Source organism: Ictidomys tridecemlineatus, chromosome 7 (genome assembly GCF_052094955.1).
Source record: "Ictidomys tridecemlineatus isolate mIctTri1 chromosome 7, mIctTri1.hap1, whole genome shotgun sequence".
Lineage (NCBI taxonomy): Eukaryota > Metazoa > Chordata > Mammalia > Rodentia > Sciuridae > Ictidomys > Ictidomys tridecemlineatus.
In genome coordinates this window covers 171,642,053-171,669,539 of record NC_135483.1, presented here as the reverse complement: position 1 = coordinate 171,669,539, position 27,487 = coordinate 171,642,053, and the positions used below count along the sequence as shown (strand labels likewise).

The 27,487-nt window shown below is 38.1% G+C and overlaps 1 protein-coding gene and 1 long non-coding RNA gene across 7 annotated transcripts in view; one reads left to right on the top strand and one right to left on the bottom strand.

Annotated features, from left to right (window-relative positions):
- The window catches only part of LOC110599100 (uncharacterized), a 28,482-nt gene extending 18,430 nt beyond the window's left edge, over nucleotides 1-10,052 (bottom strand). Inside the window, exons 1-3 of the long non-coding RNA XR_002485028.3 lie at nucleotides 9,775-10,052; nucleotides 8,359-8,448; nucleotides 7,408-7,473 (exon numbers count right to left, since the gene is read on the bottom strand). This is a non-coding gene — a long non-coding RNA (uncharacterized LOC110599100). The remainder of the gene's footprint in view (nucleotides 1-7,407; nucleotides 7,474-8,358; nucleotides 8,449-9,774) is intronic.
- The window catches only part of Plekhm3 (pleckstrin homology domain containing M3), a 215,109-nt gene continuing 197,641 nt past the window's right edge, over nucleotides 10,020-27,487 (top strand). For 4 of the 6 annotated variants that reach the window (XR_013424271.1, XR_013424270.1, XM_005335121.5 and 1 more), the window contains exon 1: nucleotides 10,021-10,188. The gene's annotated coding sequence lies outside the window, so the exon portion shown is untranslated. Of the gene's footprint in view, nucleotides 10,189-27,487 lie in introns of all 6 variants that reach the window. The other 2 variants (XM_040294802.2, XM_078017905.1) reach the window with 1 other exon arrangement.

The following is a 27,487-nucleotide window of genomic DNA, read 5'->3' as shown; positions in this document are numbered from 1 at the left end:
AAATGTAAATTGCTCATTAAGTCTTACTATGGATTATCACAGTGCTTGGTGTTTGAAGAATAAAAATATAGCAAAACCTCTCTTATGACATAATTACCTCATCACAGCATCATATGTGCTAAAGATGAAATAGGATGGATCCTCAGTAGAACCTCCAAGTACTGCCCTTAGACCTGGAAAACTAGGTCACTGACCTGGGTTCTATGCTCCAGGGGGTCCCTGTAGACATCCTCTGGCTGCATCTGTCCCTGGCCAAGCAAGCAGCACTGGTGCTCCTGCCTTCTCAATTAGGTATCTAAGGTCTCAGAATTTCTTGCCCCAAAGTTGGGGGGCTGCTCTAAGAGTTGCTAGGAATTTTCCCCAGGGCTTGTCCTCCTGGGGGTCGATCAGCTGTCAATGTATCTTTGTCATGGTTTAAAGGTATCCCTCCAAATTCATGTTTTGGAAACTTTATTCCCAAATTCATTTGTAAATGGTATTTCAAGGTAGGGCCTTTGGGAAGTAATTAGGATTAAATAAAGTCATGTGGGAAAGGCCTGCAGAATGACATTCGTAACTTCTTGTAAGAAGAAGAAGAGAGACACTGGCTAGCACTCTTCTGTCTCTCCCTGGGATGTTATGATGCAGCAAAGGCCCCATCAGATGCTGTCACCATGCTCTTGGACTTCACCGCCTCTAGATCTGTGAGCTAAATCAATCTCTCTCTCTCTCTCTCTCTCTCCCCCACCCTCTTTTTAAATTTTCTTTTATACTGGGGATTGAACCAGGGATGCTTAATCATATCCCCAGCCCTCTTTATTTTTTATTTTGATACAGGGGCTCACTTCGTTGCTGAGACTGACCTTGAATTTGGGATCCTCTGCCTCAACCTCCTGAATTGCTGGGATTATAGGCATGAGCCACCACTCCTGGAATAAACCTCTATTCCTTATAAATTATCTGGCTTCAAGTGTTTTGTTAGAGCCACAGAAAATGAACTTATACAGTGCTAACAGCCTCAGGAGTGGCTGCAGTTCGGAAAATAGTAAAGTTTGGACATGGCAGTTAAGGTACTTACATATAAATGTGAGTCCTTGTGGTGCAGGACAGGGTGTGGGCTGGGAGACTGAGGGCAGCCAATCATTTTTTTTTTGTCTTAGTCCTTATAAATATCAGGGTGTGCCTGCCATCAAGGACAAGTTGTAATGAAATGAACTTTTGCTTTTTGAAACTTTTTTGGCAATTGAGTTCTGATCACATGTCAAAGTTTTGTTACACTCTTGCTGCCAGAACAGGCCAATTCCACAGTTCACTCTTATTAGGAAATTTTATAGGAAAAGAGAATAGTTCATCACTTCTGGTTAAAAGCCATTATGGGGGCTTTGGTTATTATTATTTTTATTATTATTGTACTATTATATTTTGCTGCATGCAATAATATTGGAGACCAAATATTACCAAGCACTATTATAAGTTCTATTGTGAACTAATTGATTCCTCCAGCACTTTGAAGTAGTTATTATTACTATTATTATATTACTATTATTATAACCACCCCAAATGACCCATGGGGAAACTGAGGCAAAGGGAATTAGTTTGTTCAGGGCTCAAGAACTCAATGCTAGAGCCAAGATTCTAGTCACAATGCAATGCTGCTTTTATTCAATGTCCTCTGCTTTTATATTTCAGTTCTGTTTATCCTTCAAGGCAGGTTCACACCCTGGCTCTTTCAAGTCCTATTTGTGCAGCTCTGTCTGATTTCTTGGAATTCTGGAGTGCACTCTGCCCTTTTCACTTCATGCGTATTTACTGTTGAAACCGGTATCACTCAGCTTTTTTGTCGCTATGACCAAAATACCTGACAAGAGCAACTTAGAGAAGAAGTTCATTTTGGCTCACAGTTTCAGAGGTTTGGTTGGATGATTCTATTGCTCTGGGCCTGAGATGAGGCAGAACATCATAGCAGGAGAGTGTGGTGGAGGAAAGCTGCTCAGCTTATGGCACCCACAAAGCAATGTACCAGGGACCAAATATAAACCCCAAAGGCTTGCTCCTGGTGACCTACTTCCTCCAGTCACACCTTACCTGCCTATAGTTATTACTCAGTATTAAAGTCCTTTCAAATGATTAAATGATTAATCCACCTGGTGGATTAATCTACTGATTACAGTTCTCATAATCATGAGCTTTTGTGGGATATCACATATTTAAACCACAACAGGACAGCAGGGAAGCTTCCCTATGTTTACATACTAGCTCTACCATCTAAGAGTGGAAGATGACTAAACTCTTGGTTGACAGTTAAGTGGGAACATGACTATTTTTTCAGAATAAGTATGGTGGACTCTTTGGTGCAGCTATGCAAATCCAAAAAGGAGTTGCCTTGGCAACTGGGAGTACTGTCAGCAGACTGTCCTTAAGTGGTCATCCCCTTCAAGAATTGTGTCAGCTGCAGACAACTGCCTTGTCTAAGGCTGTGACACCTCCCAGAGAATCCTACATCCAATTACTGAGGGATGTGGGAGCATAAACTCCTGACTTTCTGGGGAAGTCACATGCTGGAGCCAGCTTTTCCTGACTCTTGAGACCTGACTGTATACTCTACACTATGTTCTGTGATGGTATGTCTAGATTCTGAAATTAGATATGATAGAGGTATTTACATCATGGAAATTGGTAAAGAAATTGAGGTTTTTGCTTTTTCAGAGTTGGTTTATCAGCACACCACTGTTCTAGGCCCAAGCCAAGATTACTCTGCAGCTCTGAAGGATCACTCTATCTCTGAGATATTTGTGGGGTTAGCTGAGGCTGTTTTGGGGCCTTATGGCTGTGACTCTTCCCCTAATTTGACTCACCTTCCCTCCCTTGAACATATGTTGATTCCAAGGGCACTCCTTGCATGCCAAACTCTATCAAAGTCTGCTGTCTGAAGAATCCAACTTGCCAAAACAACTCTCAATGCTTTTAAACTTTAAACTTTGCAGATGACTTAGGCATTTTATCAGGAATGCTGGGCTTTTCCAAGAAGAAAGTAGAAAATATATCATACAAAAAGGTTCTATTCCATATCAAGATTAAGACAGCTTTCCTTTTATAAGGTTTTAAGTTTCTGGATGATTCTCTCAACCAGTAAGCTCTTAATAAAGTTTCCTGGTTAGTAGTAACCATTATACAAGCTACTATGAACCCATGAGGACAATAAATTTCTGCAGAATATGCTTGTTGAATGGCCACATTCAAATCTCCTGATGAAAGAATCTTTCTGTAAATTCTATCACTTATTCTTAATCTTTCTGGTTGAAAAGGCTTTAATAAGTGATAGTAGGGGGACTCATTGAATAGTTTGCTTTGCTAAAAGCTTTTTAGTATTTTTTCTTATTGATTGTTCAAAACATTACAAAGCTCTTGACATATCATGTTTCATACATTAGATTCAAGTGGGTTATGAACTCCAATTTTTACCCCAAATACAGATTGCAGAATCACATCGGTTATACATCCACATTTTTACATAATGCCATATTAGTGACTGTTGTATTCTGCTACCTTTCCTATCCTCAACTATCCCCCCTCCCCTCCCCTCCCATCTTCTCTCTCTATCCCATCTACTGTAATTCATTTCTCTCCTTGTTTATTTTCCCATTCCCCTCACAACTTCTTATATGTAATTTTGTATGACAATGAGGGTCTCCTTCCATTTCCATGCAATATCCCTTTTCTTTCCCTTTCCCTCCCACCTCATGTCTCTATTTAATGTTAATCTTTTCCTCCTGCTCTTCCTCCCTGCTCTGTTCTTAGTTGCTCTCATTATATCAAAGAAGACATTTGGCATTTGTTTTTTAGGGATTGGATAGCTTCACTTAGCATAATCTGCTTTAGTGCCATCCATTTCCCTGAAAATTCCATGATTTTGTCATTTTTTAGTGCTGCATAATACTCCATGTTGTATAAATGCCACATTTTTTTTTATCCATTCATCTATTGAAGGGCATCTGGGTTGGTTCCACAGTCTAGCTATTGTGAATTGTGCTGCTATGAACATCGATGTGGCAGTATCCCTGTAGTACGCTCTTTTAAGGTCTTCAGGGAATAGTCCGAGAAGGGCAATAGCTGGGCCAAATGGTGGTTCCATTCCCAGCTTTCCCAGGAATCTCCATACTGCTTTCCAAATTGGCTGCACCAATTTGTAGTCCCACCAGCAATGTACAAGAGTACCCTTTTCCCCACATTCTCGCCAGCACTTGTTGTTGTTTGACTTCATAATGGCTGCCAATCTTACTGGAGTGAGATGGTATCTTAGGGTGGTTGTGATTTGCATTTCTCTGACTGCTAGAGATGGTGAGCATTTTTTCATGTACTTGTTGACTGATTGTATGTCCTCCTCTGAGAAGTGTCTGTTCAGGTCCTTGGCCCATTTGTTGATGGGGTTATTTGTTGTCTTATTGTCTAATTTTTTGAGTTCTTTGTATACTCTGTAGGCTCCCTATTTACCTCTCTTATTGTTTCTCTTGCTGAGAAAAAACTTTTCAGTTTAAGTAAGTCCCATTTGTTGATTCTTGTTATTAACTCTTGTGCTATGGGTGTCCTATTAAGGAATTTGGAGCCCGACCCCACAATATGTAGATCGGAGCCAACTCTTTCTTCTATCAGACGCAGAGTCTCTGATTTGATATCTAGCTCCTTGATCCACTTTGAGTTAACTTCTGTGCATGGCAAGAGGAGGGGATTCAGTTTCATTTTGTTGCATATGGATTTCCAGTTTTCCCAACACCATTTGTTGAAGATGCTATCCTTCCTCCATTGGATGCTTTTAGCCCCTTTATCAAATATAAGATAGTTGTAGCTTTGTGGATTAGTCTCTGTGTCCTCTATTCTGTACCATTGGTCCACCCGCCTGTTTTGGTACCAGTACCATGCTGTTTTTGTCACTATTGCTCTGTAATATAGTTTGAAATCTGGTATCACTATACCGCCTGATTCACACTTCCTGCTTAGAATTGCTTTTGCTATTCTGGGTCTTTTATTTTTCCATATGAATTTCATGATTGCTTTATCTATTTCTACAAGAAATGCTGTTGGGATTTTGATTGGCATTGCATTAAACCTTTAGAGAACTTTTGGTAATATCGCCATTTTGATGATGATAGTTCTGCCTATTCATGAACAGGGTATATTTTTCCATCTTCTAAGATCTTCTTCTACTTCTCTTTTTAGGGTTCTGTAGTTTTCATTGTATAAATCTTTCACCTCTTTTGTTAGGTTGATTCCCAAGTATTTTATTTTTTTTGAGGATATTGTGAATGGAGTGTTTTTCCTCATTTCCGTTTCAGAAGTTTTGTCACTGATATACAGAAATGCCTTTGATTTATGCGTGTTGATTTTATATCCTGCCACTTTGCTGAATTCATTTATTAGTTCTAGTAGTTTTTTTGTAGACCCTTTTGGGTCTTCTAGGTATAGAATCATGTCAGCCGCAAATAGTGATAATTTAAGTTCTTCTTTTCCTATTTTTATGCCTTTAATTTCTTTCGTCTGCCTAATTGCTCTGGCCAGTGTTTCGAGAACTATATTGAATAGAAGTGGTGATAGAGGGCATCCCTGTCTTGTTCCAGATTTTAGAGGGAATGCCTTCAATTTTTCTCCATTCAGAATGATGCTAGCCTGAGGCTTAGCATAGATAGCTTTTACAAAGTTGAGGTAAGTTCCTGTTATCCCTAGTTTTTCTAATGTTTTGAACATAAAGGGATGCTGTACTTTGTTGAATGCTTTTTCTGCATCTATTGAGATGATCATATGGTTCTTATCTTTAAGTCTATTGATATGGTGAATAACATTTATTGATTTCCATATATTGAACCATCCTTGCATCCCAGGGATGAATCCTACTTGATTATGGTGCACAATTTTTTTGATGTGTTTTTGTATCCGATTCGCCAGAATTTTATTGAGGATTTTTGCATCTAGGTTCATTAGAGATATTGGTCTATAGTTTTCTTTCTTTGAGGTATCTTTGTCTGGTTTCGGAATCAGGGTGATGTTGGCCTCATAGAATGAATTTGGAAGAGCTCCCTCTTTTTCTATTTCCTGAAATAACTTGAAAAGTATTGGTATTAATTCTTCTTTAAAGGTTTTGTAAAACTCCGCTATATACCCATCTGGTCCTGGGCTTTTCTTGGTTGGTAGTCTTTTGATTGCTTCTTCTATTACAACTCCCTATGCCCGCGAAGCTGAAGAGGTCAGAGACTTGATCTCTCCGCGCCCGCCGCCATGTTGGATCCTCAATCTCCCATTGTATTTTTGTTAATCTTCTTGTAGGATTGATCATCCAAAGATTATGAAAAATGTATGGCCTGGCCATTGACTAATCAGAAAGAGTCCTGGCTATAGTTCAAGAGCTGGCTCTTGGAGAGTCCCACCATTCCAGCCAAAGAAGGTTAGGAATTAATCTTTAGGTGTTGGATGTGGAAGTTTCCTTGGAAATAAATCTTAGATATCTAGAAAGCTTAGGGAAAGAATCTAGTTACTAACTTGTAGGGAGCAGTTTCAATATTTTAACAATGGGCGTGGCCTTGCAGGGGGCCTGTCCACTGAATGGCAGGCGCATTAATTTTTTCAGGGAGTAATTCCATTTGCGACTTTAAATTTTTCATCTCAACTAGTTTCAATTTATCTAAGGTTAGAAATTAATTGTCATATTGCTCTTAATGAATACCCTAATTGTCTTTGGGCATATTTGGGGGAATAGATGAGGTATATTTTGTTTGTTGGTTGGTTTTGGTACCAGGGGCCTTTTACCATTGAGCTACATCCCCAGCTCCCTTTTATTTTTTATTTTGAGACAGGGTCTTGATAAGTTGCTGAGGTTGGCCTTGAACTTGTGATCCCCCTGTTTCAGCCTTTAAGTCGTTGCAATTACTGCATCATGCATCACTACACCCCACTTGCTTTTATTTCTTGAAAGACAGCATTGCTTTATTGAATTCTGGCTTGAGCATTACTTTAGTAAATGAAAACTAAAAGGAAAAAAAAATTCTAACAAATGACTAGAATAATGGCATCTCCTTACCTGCCATTTGGTTTCATTTTAGCAAGTATTTGTTGTGATCATTTGCTAGACTATGATAAGTGTCATGGTAAATGAAAATATAAATATGTTAATATATCTGCCTTTTAGGTGATAACAGAAGGAGGTATAATGGATGAAACTCTTTGTTAATAAATCTGAAACCTCAATAAATCTGAAACATAAACAGGGGAATCTGAAGCAGGATAATAAGAAATGAAGTATGTCCAGGAGTTGTTTAAAAAAAAAAATTGTGTCTGAAGTGTAGACCGGGAAGGAGGGAGTATGTGGAAGGTAAGTCAGGAAAGGAGGAGTGTCAACCAAGACACTTCCAGCTGTAAATGACAGAAAGCAATTCAAATTACCTTGAGCAAATGCAGACTTAACTGTGATGTAATTGTGAGGTCTAGAAGGTGGAGTTGGCTTCAGGCCTGAGGAGATTATGAAATTCAAATAAGGTTATTAGCTCTTACACTCTCTTTCCTCCACCTTCCCACTCTTCTCATATAAATTTTTCATCCCTTCTTCTATAGAAAGTTTTGGAGATGTTCTAGGAAAGATGACTATTGGAAGCCGTCAATGCATGTCCTTTCTAACCTATGAACCAATACACAAATCACTTTCCATAATTTCAAGCAGAAAAATTCCAATATATGATGATTGATTGCCTGGATTATGTGCCTGTTCTTGAAGCAACCATGGAGACCAGGGTACCATAGGCAGTAGGATGTGCCTAGCATTGATGACATGCTTATCCTGAAATTTAGAGGTAGAGGCAGTTTTCCAAAGGAAGTGGGAACGCTGAGTAGAGAAAAACAAAGTCATATCTCCAACATGTAGGATGCCAATAAGGTAGAGAGCCTGGAATGTGGAGCCTTAGGCTCTGGAATATGAACTCCTTCTGGCAATAATAAGGCCATCAAATTCTTTGGAGTAAGAAAGTGGCCTTGGATCATGGTTGGAGTAGATCATCTTTTGAGTTTCCATTCTGTGTTGAAATTATTCTGAATTTGAAAAAGATGGTGGTCTTGATATAAACTATAGACTTTAGGTGATAATGATGTGTTCATGTAGGTTCATGGATTCTAACAAATATACCACTGTGGTACAGAAGATGATCTGGGAGTTTGTGCATATGTGGTGGCAAGAGTATATGGGAACTCTGTACTTTCTGCTTAGTTTTTCTATGAATCTAAAAATAATCTGTTAAAAAATGGTGGTGCTGCTGTCAACAGACAGCCTTTTGAATGAAGTCAAGAACTTAACTATTTTAAACACAGAAATGTAAAATGTCCCCAGTTGACAAACAGACCCACCAGTCAGCAGCTGCCCAGCTGAGATTATTCTTGGTGTTGAAAGTTTCATCTTTTCTCCAGAGATCACCACTTAACTCTGATGCTGAAGATCTACATTAATGATAGTAAGTAAAGTTAGTGATTTTGCAAATATGGCTTCTTTAATGCATTTTACTTGCCAAATGTTGTGCTTTAATGCATGGTGTACAGACCCATCAAAGTGTGGTCCATGAATGACCTACATTATAAGTACTTGGTACTTGTTTAAAAAAATCACATAATTCAGGATCATATTGCAGGTAGACCTTCAAAATAATTATCTGCAGGTAAATGACTTAGGAATTTTGGCACTCAAAATGTGGCATCACCTAGAAGTTCACTAGAGGTGCTGAGATCCCAACTCAGATATACTGAATCAGAATATGCATTTTAAGAGGCTCCTCAAAGCTTAAAGTCTGAGAAGCATCATTCTGGAAAATTCTGTTACACTAAATTTTGAGAATCACTCATCTAACCAAAGGCTAATGAGAATAGAGATGATTACAGCACAGTGGGATGAGTGTATTTACAGAGGAATGTGTGATTTCCTCTAGAAGTGCACAAAAGTAGTAAATTCCATGTCAGGGAAGGTTTTCAGGAAAGGTGTGATGTTTTATACTTCTAAAAGAGCAAGGTGATGTTAGTCAGGCTAGGAGGGTGGGGAATCTCATCAGTGGGATCCACATGTACACAATCTTGAAGCAAAAGAGAATACTACAAGTTCAGGTAACAACAGCAAACTGTACCTCAAAGTGCATGGTTTGGTAAAGAGTTTATTTATTTAAATTCTGAACACCAATTAAATGAGATTAAAAAAAACTCAACAGTTAAAGATTTGCTTATCAATCTCTGGGAGGAGGGGTTGGAATCAAATTTTTACATTTCTATGATGTTACTTTCTCTGACCCCTCTGGTGATTTCTTTTTGCATCCTTTATTGATTCACCAATCCATTCAAACATGTATACATGGGCCCTGTGTTAGGTTCCTAGGATGTGGTGGTGAATGAAACCAAACTGTTCCTGCCCTCAAGGAATAATTTATAGGTGAGACTAGGGTGGAGTGGAGAAATTAGTAACAGTATGCTGTGATGGAGAATAAGTCAGGAAACCACAAGGAAGATCTGTTCCAATTAGACCTGAATATCCCTACCAAGGGGCCAAAGTCACTAGAGCGAAGTGGAGGGGGTTCTATGAAAAGCATCCTGTCCCCATCCCATCCCCAAGTGTGTACACACACTTCTGTTTTCCTGGGAATCTTCTGTGGGGTAGAAGACCTCCCCTCAAAAGTACTCACTTTCCACAGGCTGGAAACAAGAGGAAAGAGCAGTAAAAACTGACTTTCATCCCAGCTCCAAACACAGTCCTACTTTGGGAAAGAACTGAACCTCAAAACTGACCCGGTTCTGGTGTGTTCCAAGTGACACTTTCCAATTGCAAACATCCATCTTGGCGTTGGGAGGAGCAGTGAGGAGACTCTGCGGCACGCGCCACTGCTTTTACAATGTATGTGGAAAAAAAAAAAAAAAGGTGTATTTGAAAGTAAAGAGATAAGGAGGCCCCGGGGAGTGCGGTAGGGCCCTTCCCGCCGGTCAGTCTTCGCGGCCTGGAACCTTGTGTGTCGGGGCCTGGCTGCCGGGCCTCCGGGGGAAGCATTTGGGAGTGGGACCGCGAGCAGCCGCTTGTAAACAGAGCCGGGCTGGGATGGTCAGCGGCCGGACCGGCTGTCACCGTGCGGCGGGCGGGCTGCCCAGGCCGGGACCCCGCCAACAGTAGGCTGCAGGCCCCGCCGCTGAAGGGAGACGAGCCACCCGGTGAGCATCCACTTGCTTCTGTGCTGCCTACCGGAAACGGGGAGGGCCAGGGATGGGGATGACAGCGTGGTAAATACCGAGCAGCTCCCCGGGGTAGCGGTGATGTTGCTGTTTCTTCTCCGCACACCGTTTTTTTTCGTGCCGGAGACTGCACTCCATGGCAATGGATAATGAGTGAAGGGAGATTACGTGATGCTCTGTTGCTCTTTTTTTTTTTTTTTTTTTTGGTGTGAATCAGGTAAATATCTGAGTCGAAAGTAGTTGATGTAGGCGGTCTTGCTCTGTGCGTTGCTTTTGGTCCCCTCTCTCCAGGGGTCATGGAAACCAAGCCTCAGCAGAGCTTTTAGTCACATCAAGCCAGGCCACCCCGAGAACACAAGGATTGCTCTTTCTGACGACTCTGCCCATTTTAAATGTATAGTAAATGACACCACATGACTGATGACAAGCATGGGCTGGTCTTCTATGAAAGGATTACTAAGCTAAAAAAAATCAACATAGGGAAATCTCAGGCCCACCTCTTAAATAAAATAAATTTCTACCGAGAAATACTACTGGATGACAAATTGAGACTGCTCTTTATGTATATAGCTCGCAAAGTAAGATCAGTTTAAATTTACTAGGTTAAACTGAGATGGAGCCATGCGGTTGTAAACTTATTTGGAAGGGATTTTTCCTCTTTTTATTTTTTTTCCCATTGGAAGAAGTTAAAGGGAAATAGTTATTTCCCCCATATTTTAAAATTTCAATAATCACAGTGTATTGTGATTTGTATTTTTAAGATATGTTATTATAAAACATCACATGTAAATTATAATTGGTTTTCTTAAACTACTAAGTAGTGTTTGTCTCATTAACTTCAAGAAAATGCCTTAACAGAGACCAGGCTACATTTATTGTCTCTAAAAGGTCAATAGACATGTGTCACCTTGAGACAAATATTAGGTTAAATTACACATAGAGACATGTTTTAAAATCACGCACCAAGAAATAATATTAATGCCTGTTGAGTTTATTTTTACAATGAATATTATCATGATGTCATGGTTCATAGCAAGAACTATATAAAGTCAGACTACTTCAGTTTAAATTTCTGCTTGATCACTTCCTACTTGTGTAACTTGGGCAATTTACTTAGCTTTGCTGTGTTTGTATCTGTAAAATAGAAATAATAACTATACTGACTTCACTAGAGTTTTTAATGGGGATTAAGTTAATTTTTTAAAGTGCTTATAATAGGGCCTAGAATATAGTAATTACTATGTACATATTTATTAATAAATATATAAAGTAAATACATACCCGTGTTGAAATGTAGAATGGTGATTACCAAGGGCTGGGGGAGGGAGAGAATGGGGAGTTGTTCTTTAATGGGTATTGAGTTTCACTTTTGCAAGATGAAAAGAGTTTTGGAGACTGTACAACAATGTGAATGTACTTAACTGAATGGTATTCTTAGAAATGTTTAAGTGGTAAATTTCATGTTATAATTATTTTACCATAGTAAAATAAAAAATCACAGTTGACAAAGTTAGGCTGTCAAGATCTTTATTGACACACAGTATCCCATCCACAGTTGCCTTTGCCATTGTGAAAGTGCAACTTCCAAGTAGTCATCAGGAAGATGAATTTATTTAGTGGATGCATGCAATTGGGATTCATCATAAGGAGTACAAATAAATTATATGAAACAACATCTAAGACTCTGGGGCAGGCACAATTCTAAAAATGCCTCTCCATCAAGATTGTTGTCCCTAATCCTTGGAACCTGTGCTTATAAGATATTACTCCCTTGATTGTATTCTGCTATATGGTACAGTTGAATTTAAAATGAGTAGATTTCCTAGGTGGCCTAATCTAATCACAAGTGGAGGGCTTTCTCTGGCTGGGAAATCTGAGAGATTTGAAGAATGAGAAGGCTTAGCATGTTGTTGCTGTTTTAAAGATGGAATTGTATAGTTGAGAATGAATTCAGGCAGCCTTTATGAATTTAGAAAGTCTGGAATTACTGAGGGGGTAGCCCTCATCTGACAACCAGCATAGAAATGGGACCCACAGAAAGGCCACAGGCACTGACTTCTTTCAACAACACAAATGAGCTTGAAACAGGATTCTTTACCAGAGTTTCTAGATAAAAGCCCAGTTTAGTGTAGCCAACACCTTGATTTATAAGAGAGACCCTTAGCAGAGAACCCAGCCCGACCCATCCAAACTTCTGATTTTAGGAACTGTGAGATAATAAACTGATGTTGTTTGAACTACTTAGTTTGTGGAAATGTATTATGCAGCAGTAGAAAGCTAAAACAGACTCCAACAGAAAAATGGCAAAAGAAATGAAGAGACTAACTACTCATGTTTGGATCTGAATATCCCCCAAAGGCCCATGTATTAAAGACTTGGTCCCCAGGTTGGTGCTATTAGGAAGTAATGGAACCTTTTACAGGTGGGGCCTAGTGGGAGGCCATTAGATTTTGGGGGCCATGCCTCCAAAGGAGATTGTGGGGTTCCAGATACTTACTTATTCTTTTTGTTCCTAGGCTCATGATGTAAATGATTTTGCTCTACGAGGCATTCTGACTATGATGTGCTGCCTCACCATAGGCCCAAGTAAAATGGGGCTAATCATATACTGAAACTTCAAAAACTATGAGCCAAATTAAACCATTTCTCTTTATAAATTGATTATCACAGGTATTTCATTATAGTGACAGCAGGCAAACATACTATTCATAGAAGAGAAAATCAAAAGGCCAATAAATATATAAAAACATTTTCTTCCCATTAATCAAAGAAAATTGAAACTATAGCAAGGTACCATTTTTCTAGCTCTCCAATTAGCATAATTTCTACAAGTTCTCATTCCCCATTTCAGTAAGGGTTCAATGGAGTAGACATTCTCAAATACTTTGAGAAGCACATAATTATTATGACCTTTCTGAAAAGCACATTGGCTAAGTTATGAAAAGCCCCAATAATGCTCCTAACTTTGACCTCTGCTAACATTCCTTTTCTGGAAACCTAATGAGGAATATTTTAAAGGTTAATATTCAAAGATGCTCAGTATAGCCTTGTTTAGAAAAGTATTGGCAGTAACCTAAATATACAATAATAGGAGAACAGTTAACTATAGTATCATAGAAAATATAGTATTATATAGACATTAAAGACCCTGTCACTAAATAAGATAAAATTGGGTTGGGGATATTGTTCAGTGTTTGAATGCCCCTGAGTTCAATCCCAGGTAACCCCCCACAAAAAAAGAATCTCTATAGGTGCTGGATGTAGTGGCTCATGCCTGTAATCTCTGTGACTCAGAAGGCAGAGGCAGGAGGATCACAAGTTCCAGGCCAGCTTCAGCAGTTAACAAGACCCTCAGCAACTTAGTGAGACCCTGTCTCAAAATGGGACTGGAGATGTAGCTTAGTAGTACAGTGGCCTTGTGTTCAATCCCCAGAATGAATGAATAAATAAATAAATCTATAGGGAAGGACTGAAAAGGCTAAAATGGGGCAGTGTTGACTAAGCATTGCTTATTTTGCCTTTTATTCTTCTGTGTTTTCAAGATGCTGAACAATATACTTGTAGCACTTTTTCTATAATCATGGAAGTCAATAAGCTATTTAAAAACCTGTCTGTATTGTGGGGAACACAATGAATCTAAAACATTGTGCAGTCAAATTATGAGGATAGTAAAATTCATAAATATGTGGCAGAAATTGACCTTTTTAGAAAGTAATATGAGGCAGGAAGCAATAAATATTATTGGAAAGATTAAAAATAAAGTTGGATAATATTTCTTGTTATATAATCATTGAAACCTTTGTGGTGGAAAGATCACCTAGTATCATGTAAAAGCAATAGAAAAAGAAGGCACATGGCTGAATTTTTATTAAAAGTCCTCCCTCCCGAGATTAATAGATTTAGGCTTTAGGTAGTGGATCAAGTTTACTTATATAAAGGAAAAACAAAGAACTATGAGAAATTATGTGACCATTTGTCAAAAAGAAAGAGCTTTGCACATTAGGACTGAGAAACCAAGCTGGACATAGACCAGTATCATCTGCATTAGAAACATCCAAAGCTAATATTTATTGAATATTTATCAGAGACTTAACATACTCTAACTGTGGTTTGTACACTTTTGGAAGTCTTGAAGTCATTTGTTTCCCTATTTCAGAAGCAGGCAGATAGATGGTTACTACTCTAATTTCTACTTTCAGAAGACCTGATTTTAACAGGTCATTTGGGCAGAGATTTTAGAGTTCTCCATCTCTAGACAGTTTCCAGAAGTGCTTGGCTACTGCTACTTCCACTTTTATTTTCCTGTTGGCTTCATTTCTATTTTCACTTCACCCTATGCTTCCATACCCCTAGAGAAGTAGGAAAAGTGTCTGCTGGTCCATTGGCTGCTAGCCAGATGCTGATTTGCTTCATGGGGAATGTTAACCCTTTAAAAGAAGAGGTATGGGGGGATATCTAGCAAGGAATTGCTTTTGTTGTTATTATTATTTACTTTAGGAGCAGATTTGGGATTTGATTCATAAAGACTTGAACTATTTTTTAGCTTTTGGTGCAAGCCAAATGATTTCATGAACATTACTGGTAATGATTAAGAATATGATAAAAATGACCATCAGTAATAAAGTCCACACACTGTTTGCTCTCATTTTGTTGGGTATTCTGGATCATAATAAACACTGAAAATATCACGTAATTTACCTTCCAACCGACAAGAGAGTGAAAGCTTTATTTGGCCAAAGAGTGTAATTAATCTTGATGGCAGCATGAGTTATGAGCAAAAACCAAAATCAAAATATAGAGGCCATTGCATTGAGATGTTACACATGCTGTTTCCATTAACATTTAGTTTGTTTTTCATACTCTGATTAATTGTTAATTGGAGTTACATGTTTCAAATCGGATTACCCAATTATATGCCACATTTATGAGTATGGTAGAGATTTATTTATCCAATTAGCTTGATTAGTGTAGTCAACTTATAATTCCATTCAAAGTAAAGCTATGCTGTTCAGCATTATCCAGTTCACTTGCAGACATTTATCTAATTGGGAAATTGTTAATTATTCACTTCACTTTGTGGTCTGTAGATGTGATTTTAAATGTTGATCTTCAGTCACAGAATGAGGAACATATATTATGGGTTAGAAAACATCAGAGATGTAATCAGCAGTTTTCATGTCTAGGAAATTAGCTAAATGATCTCTTCCCATGTGTTTACCAGGACTTCAGTTTTCCAGAACAATTTTTCTGCTACCTTCAGGGGTCCATTTATTCACTGATTCAACAAATGAGAATTGAACATTTACTTTATGTCGTGGCATTGTACTTGGAGCTGGGAATACAGTCTTGAACATGACAGGCATAGTCCTTGCCTTCATGAAGCATATAGTCTTTAGTGGAGATAGAACTGACCATTTTTTGAATAATATAAGAAGCATTCTAATGGAGGAAGTCAGGGTACTGTGGAAGAGTATAGGAGGCCTGTTCAAAATGAACCTGGGAGGTTCAGAGACATGATTCCTCAGCAAAGACCTGAAGGCTGAATTAAAAATTAGTTTACAGGTGGGGGTGGGGGAAGGGTATGCTTAGGGAGGGAACAGTAGTGGTAAAGGGATGAAGATGATGGTGGAGGGAAAAAGCATTCCAAGGCAGGCAAAACAGGATAGTTAAGAAGCATGTAGAAAATTATAGTTTGTAAATTCTTAAAAATTTTTTTAGTTGTAGATGGACATACTTTTTATGTATTTATTTGTATGTATTTATTTATATGCAGTGCTGAGGATCAAATCCAGTGCCTCACACATGCTAGGCAAGCGCTCTACCACTGAGCCACAATCCCAGCCCCTAGTTTCTAAATTCCTCATGGCTGGAGACAAAATAGTATTTCGAAGGGAGAATCAAGACATAAGCCCAGGAAGGTGAGTGGCTATGAGCCTTTTCCGGTCATGTTAAGAAGTAGATGGTTTACCCAGAAGCCCTTGTAGAAAGCCCACTTTGATTGCAGTGTGGAAAATGAGTAAGAGGAAGATTAAGACTGAAGGGAAGACAACTGGATGGTGATGACTACACCAAGGCATCAGGGGTGGGGAAAATGGATAGATCTGGCAGGTATCGTCGTGGAGGTAGAATTCATGTGAGTTGCTGAGGTGGAGTAATTGTAGGTGAGGGAGCTAGCTGCAAGGACCAAGGCTGATATTCATCTTTTGGGGGCAGATAATGATATCCTTCACTCTCAAAAATGCTGGGACAAGGGACAGGTTTGAAGAGCAGATGAGGAGTTTGGTTTTGTGCACATCAAGAATTAGGGAACCTACAGAAGGCATTTGCTTATGTGGGTCTAGCGCTCAGAGAGTGATCTGTTCCTCCTTTGCTGTGTGGATTGGAGATCACTCAGGGAGGGCAGAAGAGGAACAGATAAGAGAATTATAGGTATAACAAGAATACTCACATTTATGACATTGGCATAGAGGGGAGTGAGAGGAGCAGCTAGAGATGGAGAAATTCCATTGTAGTTTGGGGGTTGAGAGCAATAGAGTGGGTGCTCTGTAGGCCACATGCCCAGTGGTTAGTGAGATGTGAAGGGAGAACCTGGATTTAGTAACAGAAAATATTGGTGCCCTTTGCCTGTGAAATTTCAGCTGGAGCAGAACCAGACTGCTTCTGGGGGGAGAACAAATGGGTGGTGAGAAATGGAGTCTGCAAGAATAAAGAATGAGTTTCTTCCAGAAACTTAGACAAAGAAGAGAGGAGAGGGAATGTATCCTCAGTGTGGAAGAGCTTGGGAAGCAAGAAAGGGGTTTATTTTTGTGCTGTTATTTGAAAAGATCTGTTTCTTTTAAGTAATACAACGCTTGCCCCACCGAATCCCTCCATTCCAGAGCGACCAAAAAAGTGGAGGCAGAGCAACTCCTGCTGGCTTGGATAAGGCAGGAGGCACCCTTGAATAGGTTAAAACCTATCATAGAGCTTTTAAAACTGATTGCTGTCACTACTCTGTGACTTTGTGTTGGTTTTAAATGGGAGAAGATCAAAGAGATGTGGTGACCTTTTCCTTGGTATCAGACAGACACCTGTGGGCATCCTTTGGCCTGATTTGGAGTTCATCAAGCACTACATTATGTTATATGACTTGTGCTCCAAAACCACATTTGAAAGTGAGGCAGGTATCTTTATTCACCCTACTTTGCAGACAAAGTAAGTGAAATCCAGGTTCCAGTGGCTTTCACAGAATCACACTTCTGGTGGTGGTGCATAGAAGATTGAGACTCAGGTCTTCTAATTCAAGAACTTATGGTCCAAAAGTAGTTGTCTTTCACCAAAAGGTTATATATGATGTTTGTATTTTCATTGTAGTGTGGCATTATTATCTTTTATTAGATTTAAAGTAAGACTGAAGATTGTGAGCCAATTTTTAAGTTTTGTTTGAATCCCATGTGTCTTGATATTTGTCACCCCTTAAAGTCAAGTTGGCTTTAGAAGGAGGTAATTTATTTGAATATGTCTTAATAGTTAAAATGTTTGAATTATCTATAGTAACATCCAATTTGAAAATATTTCTCTGTAATTCTTTTGACAGAAACATTTGTTTGCAAGTTCTTTTAAGCAAACATTTTTACAAGTGTTTCTATTTATTGGCTAAATGAAAAATGATGTCTTAGGGAAACATTAGTAAAAGGTTCAGGCAATTAGGACTATGTAAACATTTGCAAAAGCTCTTGTTTGGCCTAAATGAAGTAATAGTTATTATACCCTTGCAAACATTCCAAGTAATGTGTCCAAGGTCAAAAGAGAATTGAGTTTAGTTATTTAGATAGAGAACAACTTTTTAACTCTGTTCAGGGGCTTCTCATCTACCATTCCCTTAGAGAACTTACAAGTGATTTTTTTTTTTTGGTAAATTAAATATCAACTATTTCCCTGGGTGAAAAAGATGATATTTATCAATGAACACCCCAAATCATGGGATTAACAAATAGAAAGATTTAAAAATAAATGTTAAAGTGGCTGGTGTTTGACCCTAAAATTTGAAGCACTATGTGTGTAAAATGTCAGCATATTATTTTAGGATAATTAATTTTTTTTTGAATTGTCATATAGACTGTGTATTTTGGGCACAGTGATTAGAAACCTTGCTCCTTAGACAAGTTGCTTCATCTACTTACATCTCAATCTCCTTGTCTGTGAAGTGGTATTAATAATAACAGCTCTCTAAATAGTGTTGTTGTGAAGTGAGGATTTAACAACACCGTGTAGGTAAAGGGCTTTATATAATGTCTGCCTTTTAATGAGTTAAATAATTTCAACCTTTAAAAAGTTAAATAACTATACACCTTTTAACTTTTAAAAAGTTTAATAACTATTACTTAATTATTATTTAATCTGGTCTTGGCTTCGGAGCTATAAGAATTACCTTGATTTTATTTTTAACCATTTGATTAAGTACATCATTCCACTTCTAACACATGACCATCCATATCAGAGGGAGCCTCTGCAGGACATTAGTTTAGTATAGTTCTAGTTAGTAGTCCCTAATCATGGGCAGCTGTTTATATGCTTGTAATCATAATGTCAGGTTAAAACAATCAAGAAAATGTAAATTAGAACCCTAAAATTCAATTCCCAAATATTCACACATTGCAGAGTTGTTTTGTAAAAATCCATTGTACACTAATGATAATGATCCTTAATAGAAGATATTTAAGCCCAGATTTGGGTAAAAATATTGGTCCTACTATTCTTTTCTTTCATACTTTTAAAACTTTCCCTATGTCCTATATGATGGGCAGATTTTTCTGGCCTGCATATTGAACATAGTTAAATAAGAAAGACTCATTCTGTTATTTTGCCTTATCATTTAGGGTCAAAGACAGTGTTTTGTCTGCATTTGCCAGCCTTGCTTGCTTCCTGACTAAATTGGTCATAGGCTGATAAGTAGCTAAGGTCATTGTCACAGATTAAGTACAAAAGGAACCAGGGGTGATGGATGTAGCCTATCACCATGGCAGACAGAGTTTATTGTTTCAAACTAGAGATGAGTCACCTTTTTGGACCTGATCATTGGTTTGGTATTCATTGGTTTGGTATTCTTGGGCTGCCATTTGACAAAGATCCAATCTTACTTTTTAGCAGGTTCAAGTGAAGCAGAGAAAAGAAAAAAAAATCCTTTAATTCTCATGTGCATTCACTGTTAAGTGCCTATAGGAAGTGATTTTGTGAATATGTGCTAACCCATAAGCTAATGGTTAAAATTGTAAGTATTCTTCCTTCTGCTAATCAGCTACAGTGACCTAAGAAGTTAAAGTCAACAAAAAGTGAATCATTTCCCATGACATCTCAGTCACCAGCAAAGGCCTTCTGTTGGACAGGAATGTTTCTATAGGTCAGAAACACTTGAGTAGTATGTGAAGAAGGTCTTTACATTCTTGCCTTCTGTGTGTTTGCTCATGTAGAGCTCACTCTTTGATGAGACCTTGGAAGCTGTTACTATAGGCTAACAGCTTCATGTCAGAAGGAGCTTCATTTCTAGATCAGGTATGATTGGCTTTGTTCGTATGTTTCCTTTGTTTTTCTCTGAGATTATCTCTGTTTACATATCATTGTCACTTAATTCTCTTTCTTTTCCTTTGATTAGTAGTTTTGTCTCCCCATAACACCTTTTGTATATACTTTTGCTGAGGCACTTTTTAAAATTTTTATATTTATTTTTTAATTTTTAAATTTATTTTTATTTATTTATATGTGGTGCTGAGAATTGAGCCCATTGCCTCACACGTGACAGGCAAGTGAGCTATTGCTGAGCCATAGCCCCAGCCTGCTAAGGCCCTTTTTATATTTGTTTTTGTGTCTATTCCCCACTAGCTATTAATTACTTCAAGAGCAGGAGCTGTGTTTTGTGTCTCTAGTAGTTAAGTAATGTTTGGGTACCTGATCCATCCTTTGTAAATACTTGTTGAGTAAGAATAGTTGTATATTTAGGAATCAGCTCACTTCTAACAGAAATAATAATTATTTTAGATTTTACAAAGAACTTCCACATGCATGACCTACATTTGTGCTTCTCAACTCTCTAAGGAAGATGGGAGCAAGTGTTGGCAGGATTTCCATTTTACACCGGAGGGCCAACAAGCTCTGAATTGGCCTGACTTGCTGGATGTCATTCATCTTAGAAGACAGTGCTGGGACATGGACCTTCTCCTGGTGTTAAAAATTTTGTTTTGCCCATTGCCACACCTTTGTCCCACTGAACAAACTCAGTATTAGCCTGGGTAGCTCATGTGTTTGGTTCAACCTACTTACTCCCTGTTCTATCACCAGGGCGCCTGTGAGATTTAAGGTGATTTAAAAAATAATTGAACTTGGGTGGCCCACAAGACTCAGTAATTAGACAGGGATTTCAAGAACTTCTTTTTCTTCCCCATGGGCCTTTACCGACAATAGATGAATCATCTTGGTCTCTCTTTCATCATCTTTGAAATAGTCCTATTACTTTACCTACCTCTCTCTTTTGAGATTACTACAAGTATTTATTAAGAAGCTTATCAAGCACTTTATAAACCATACTCTAAAGCATGCCTGTGAAAAATGAGTATTCTCAGTAAAACCAAGTGATTTTCCCATAGGTTAACTTTGAGGGGTTACATGAGAAAAGTGAATGAAATTCAATCCTGTATTGGTTTTGGAAACAGAAACCCATTTTCCTGGTTCAAGTAGAAGATTCTAAATAGTTACATGGGCTGATAGATATCTTTAAATCTGAAGCTACTTCCCTAACTCTTTTAGGGGAGCTCAGATCTTGGGTTCTCACTGCACCTCCTTGTTATATTCCCAGTTGTGGTCTGTCACACATTCACCCTGTGCCAGCTAACTTGGCTCCAGTGGTACTTAGGTACACCCAGCTAGTTATTTCTGTTGCAGTCTAGAAACGTGGTTTTTACAATGGAAGTTTTCACCTTTTTCACCCTGGTCGTAGGATGAAGTTTCCCCTGTTTGCTTTGAACTTACCATTCCCTTCCAGGGAGGCAGAGGGAGATGGAAAGCATCAGTCTGCATTTTTAGTCTACATAACTGAACTTTGTTTCTGTGTGTTTTGTTTCTAAGAGCAGGACACATGGGAGTACTGGTGGTTTTATGGAAATGGGCTTCCCAACCAGAAGCTTTTGGTTTTCCAATTCAGTGGTTGACATAGGGTTGTAATAACACTGCCGCTTTTGGTAGCAAAGCAGCCTGAGATTTGAAAAACCATGCTTATTTTAGCTTGGTTTTTGGGAAAACATTTTGGGGCATCAAATATCTCAATGAATTTGCAGGTGGAAAACAATAAACATGTGCTGAGATGTATTGAAAAAGGCTTTGAATTGATTGAAGTTATTTCAAAGGGAACATCTTATTACCCCAGTCAAAAGAGCTGGAGTTTTATGTCACTGGCAAATGAGACCCACCAAGTTGCCTGATATTGTAGTGGGTCACAAAATAATTTCTAAGTTCTGTAATAGCTGCTTTTGTTTCTATGAAAGGTCTGAGTGTAGTCTTTGCCACCTGACTTTTGTTATATTATTTTTCAATCCTGGTTTTAATAGCTAGGAAGCTTTTTCTACTAAGAAAAAAAATTAAAAGCTTGACTCAATATAATGTCTTAGAAAGTTTGTCAAATTTTACTTAAGCAAACTTGCAAAGAATTCAAATATACCTTTGCCAGAAAACTATAGTTTTACATATCTTTATATATCTTTTCAGATTTCATGCTCTGAAAATTTTGTTCTTTATGCTCTCTATCCAATTATTTATTCAACAAATATTTACTGAATATTCATTATGTACTAGCCACAGTTTTACGCCCAGTGAGGGTTATAAAAATAGAATAGAGCTGAATTGCTGCTCTCAAGTTGCTGTAAATTCAGTAGGGTAAGTGTATGACCTTAGTCAAGGTAGCCCCAGTTAAGCCTTGGTTTCCTCATTTGTAAAGTGGGAATTACAGTGTCCACATTTACACGTCCTGACACTTAGAGATATAAAGTATCATGCCACATACCTGGACCAAAATAGGACTTTGATAAATATGGTTATCATCATCATTATCTCAGAAAGAGGATAGGGCATGAATGTATGTTGTGGAGGTGGTACTAAGATATTCTGTGGCAGTTTTAAAAAAGAAGAGATCATTTTAGAATCAGGAGTAAAAAAAGAAAAAAAAAGTTTGCAGAAGAGTTGGTGTTTGAGCTGGGCCTTGAGGAGTGGATAGAATTTTAGTAGGTGGAAGTGGGGCAGGGAAGCTCAGTGATAACTGCTGGCAAAGGCTTAGAGTTGGAAAAGCATAAAAGTTAGCATTATCATTCCAGTTGGGAGAAAAAGAGAAGTGCAGAGTTGGACAGGCAAGCTGAACCAAGGTTGAGGATGGCCTAGAATGCCAGGTTGAAGATTTGAACCTTATCATTAACGGAAGTTTCTTTTAACTTTTTGTTTTTGTTGCTGTTTCCCCAGTGCCTAGAACAGTTCCCATCCCATAGTGGTCACTCAGCAAATATTTACTGAATAAATAATTGAGGGTGATTTTAGACACATTAGGTTTAATTTTGCCATGAAGGAGGGCAAATAGAAATGCCCTACAAATAATTGGGAACACAGGGCCACATGCCAGGTCTGAGATTGAGGCTGATGGTAGAAATTTGGGTGACATGAATATAGAAGTCATTATTGAAATTGCACTTTTGGTTTCATTGACTTAAGGAGAACATGTAGCTTCAGCTTTAGAGAAGAGAGCTCAGGCAATGCCCACATTTCATTAGGAGAGCAGCAATAAAAGGAGGAATACAGAGATTAAGACTGAGTGAGTAGAAAGAAGAGGAAACCTACAACTATAGTGCCCATGAAACTCTGGGAGGAAACTTTTAAGCAGGGTTCATTAACAGTGTCAAAGATAGTAAGAACTTTGAAAAACTGTAGTGGCTATATAAAAATGAGGTCACTAGATAGCTATGAAAGAGAAGTTCAATGGAGTGGGGTCTTATGCCAGTAGTAAGGTGTCCCTGGGGCTGGCCAGTGGCAGGCTTACTTGCTCTCTTTTCCTTCTTCTTCCTCCTCTTCTTCTTCATTAGCATTTCTTGCTGTTCACTTTTGGAGCATGTATTTAAAGAGACAATGTGACCAAACTATATATGTAATCTTGATTCCAATTTAATACTGGCTAAAAAATTGCTGTTAGTTTGCTTTCCCTGAGTCATGATATTATGACTGATTCTTCTTTTCCATATTTGTCAGAATTTTCCAGAATTTCTATGAGTACTTATTACATTTAGAACAGGAAAAAAAAAACTATATAAATTATTTGAATGAATGGGATGTTCAAAAAAATAGCATAGCAATAGTCTTATCATTTGTTGGAATTTGAATACACAACAGCCATTTAGTGTTTCCTCTAAACGTATAAAAGTGGGATGCCATCTGTGTTTCTAGTTGTCCATCTCATCTGAAAGCCCCCTGAGCTCTTTATATGAGGTCTGCTCCAGCGCCACTTCCTAATCTGCTTGTGGCATGGCTGTGCACCATTAGTATACTTACATTGTCTTTATGACAAAACACCATGAAAAATCATAACCTCATGGTCCAGAGAGGTCATATTACTAAAGTCAGATCCTCTTTTGGTGGGACCATCATGTTATGCATCTCAGAAATTTCTTAGTCAACCACAACTTTAACTGAAGTAAAGAATGTGAGAACCATGAGTGCTGACTGCCCTGTGACCACCCTTTGTTCTAAGTTTTGAAAATGGATTAGCAGAAACAAGTTATCATAGGTATCTTTGGCACTGCTTTTTTCTGTCCAGTCCAGCTGCTTCTAAAATTACATGGCCTCAGATACCTCCAGCATTCATTAAATTCTCATTACAAGTCATTTGGTCAAGGAAAAAAGTCAGCGTTTTTGCCAATGAGCTCAGGAGAACATGGCATTTCTGTGTGGGAGGGCTGTCTGCTCCACCTCTGTGTGGGAGGGATGCTGTATTCATCCTGTTAATTAGCCATGCCTTCTGAGCATGTAAGGAAGATTGTCTTGTTAGAAAATAGCAATAAGCTGATTTCCTATGTGGTTACATTTTGATACATGCATGGGATTCTTGGGGTTGAGCTCTTTTATTACTGTGTTGACAGATGGACCTCAGTTTCTCAACTATATTAAACAGGAGATATATTTCCCTTTATAGAAAGGGTATTCTATATAAATATAAGATAAAATATTTATAGGTCACTGATTTGGCTGAGAAGTAGTGTTCTATAAGAAGCTAGTTGCTGACTTTGCTTCCTCAGGCAGATGAATCTAGGGAGAAATCAAGAGCACATGGTTGTTGAGTCAAATCCAATGGAGTGCTCCATACTTATATTGCAATTTGCATTTTTAAAGGCATACTAGAATAGCTACCTAGTGAATGATCCACATGCAAAGCAATTTGATATTAGCAACTTTGTTGGAAACAGGTAGTTGAGTTAGGCACCTAGAGGTTAAAAGGTTTGCCAGAGGTTTACCCAGCAAGTGTTTGGTTGAGCCAAATTTAGAACACAGTTCAATTGGCTCTTTTGCATTGATGCACACCATCAGCTTTGCATTGATGCACACCACCCTGTACCCACACACTGATGTTCACTTTGTCAGAGGAAGGATCACTTAATATTTTAACCTGTCTGAATATGTTGTTATTTTTTTTTTAATTAGCTGATTCAAAACCAAATGAGGCAGGCTAGTAAGAGGTATTCAATTACAGAGACTAAACTCTATTTAAGGGCAATAGAGCCCAGGAAAAGATGATGCCTGATAGCAAAAACAAAACAAAATGAAGAAGTTTGGAAAACCGAGTCCAAGGGATGAAAACAGCTTGTGTGGGAGGATGAATAAGGCACTGTGCCTGCACAGAGCTCAGAGTGGGGTCTAGAGAAATTGTCCCATCATTTCAGTACAATATGGCAAACCCAGAGTGCCAGGAGAGCCTGGGCAAATAGGAGATAGAAAAGATTCCCCAACCTGAACAAAAGCACAGAGGAGTAGAACAGTGAGGTGGCAGTGGGGTGGGGGGATAGTCCAAGAAGGGTCATGAGTGCCATGCAAAGGAATAGCAAAGTGTGTGTCATCTATTTAATGCCTTTACATGTGTGCCAGACACTGTTCTGTATACTTGGGATACCTTGGTGAAGAAAATGAGCTTAAATTCCTGGACTTGTAGAGCTTATGTTTTTGTGGGGAGAGAAAAACACTAAATAGTAAGTAAGTAAATTAAGTGATATGATGGAAGGTGGTAAATGCTTAAGGAAAAAGGGCACCTCAAGCCAGGTGATCAAGGTTAACATGAACAGTAGTAATAGTCACGTTGATAATATGTCATCATGATATATGATTAGAACGGCACTTCACTCTGCGGTCTTCCTCTCCAAAACATAACTCCGGTCTAATCATGAGAAAAACATCAAAAAGATCCCACAAGGCAGACATTCTATAAGATATCTTACCAGTTTTCCTCAAAACTGCAAGGTCCTCAAAAACAAGCAAAGTCTCAGAAACTGTCACAGCCAAGAGGAGGCTAAAGATACATGACAACTAAATGTCATGTGTTGTCCTGTATAGGATTCTGGAACAAAAAAAGGACATTAGGTGAAATTGAGAGAATTGAAATAAAGTATGGGTTTTAGTTATTTTTATGTGTCACTATTGATTCATTTATTGTACAAATGCACCATACCAATGTAAGATGTTATATAAAGGAAACTGGGTGTGAGGTATATAACGACACTCTAATATATTTGTAATAATTCTGCAGATCTAAAACTCTTTCAAGATGAAAAATTTATAAAAACAACAACATCAAAAAAAAAAAATGCAGAGTAAGTGAGATCAAGAATCCAGGGCAGAGCTGGGGATGTAGTTCAGTGTAGAGAAGTTGCCTAGCAGAGCTGTGGATTTGCTCCTCAACATCACTTGGGGTGGGGGAAAGAGTTCAGTATGGAGATGTTTTAGATTTAAATAGAATACTCAAGGGGCAAGCCTCATTGAGAAGGAGACATGAATAATCACGGTATTTGGGGGAATAGTCAAAGACCTGAGGTGACAACATGTTTCCCTGTTTAGGAATTAACACAATACTACTCACAGGACCTCTTAATCTCTCTGGGCCTCAGTGTCCTCTTCTGTGAAAGGCTGGGGTTGAAAGGATGATTTCCAAGGCTGCTTCCTGTTTAACAGTCTGTGGTGTTGCCATGTGTGATACAAGGGTTCCAAGGCCTCAGTGCTGGCCATCAGCAGTTACTTGCTTCTAACCAGCCTGTGAATAACCAAGCAGAGAGCACAAAAAGTGTGTTCCTAGATATTTTGACAAAGTTTTAAAAACCCACCTACCTTGGAAGTATTTATTTTCTCTGTAGCATGGTTTAAAGATTGGATTTGAAACATGAGGTTAAAAAAAAAAGAAAAAAAGAGTATCTGGAATCTTTTAGGATTAACTTAATGCTCTGTATCTTAGTATCTCTTCTGTAAAATGGGAATCTTATATTTTGTATTCATTTGAACTTCTGGTAAAGAAAGAACTAGAAGTTTTAAGATTGATTGTTTATTTCTTTTTCATAGTCTCTGGTATATAAGATGCAATTGAAAAAATTCCAAGTTTCAAAATTACAGAAATACTAAAACCCTGTTACTCAATTCAAAAGTCTTAACTTTAGACTGGGGGGGGGGAAAGGAAAAAACAAAAAGGAAAACAACAAAACCTCTTTGTATCTAGAAAAAATTTATGAAGTACTAACAGTTCATATAAAAATATACAAAAGTGAATTCATCATAGTCATTATCACTTTACAAGAGTTTAACTAGTTTCTGTGAATCATATCCTTGATAAATCTAAAACAAAGGTTTATATATTCTAGTTTCATTTACATATGTTAATCAATGTAGATTAGTGCTATTGATATAACTATTTAATAACCTAAGTGATAAAAATTAATTAACCATAAACATTTTCACATTTCGGGAAAGAAAGCATGTCTGTCTACCTTTGCAGCAACATGTAATGGTGTTACTGATTGACTAATTCTACTTGTTTATTCACAGTGAAAGAAAAACCTTTGGCTAGTTGTTTTGTTTATGTATTTGATTTTTGTAAAGGTACACAGGTATATGCAAATGTTGTGCACTTTTGCAAATGTGGCTAGTGTGACCAAGAGACTTTGATTTTACTAAATTTAAACTTAAATGGCCATATGTGCATAGTACTTCTATATTAGATTGCATCATTGTCAAGTTCTGCTCT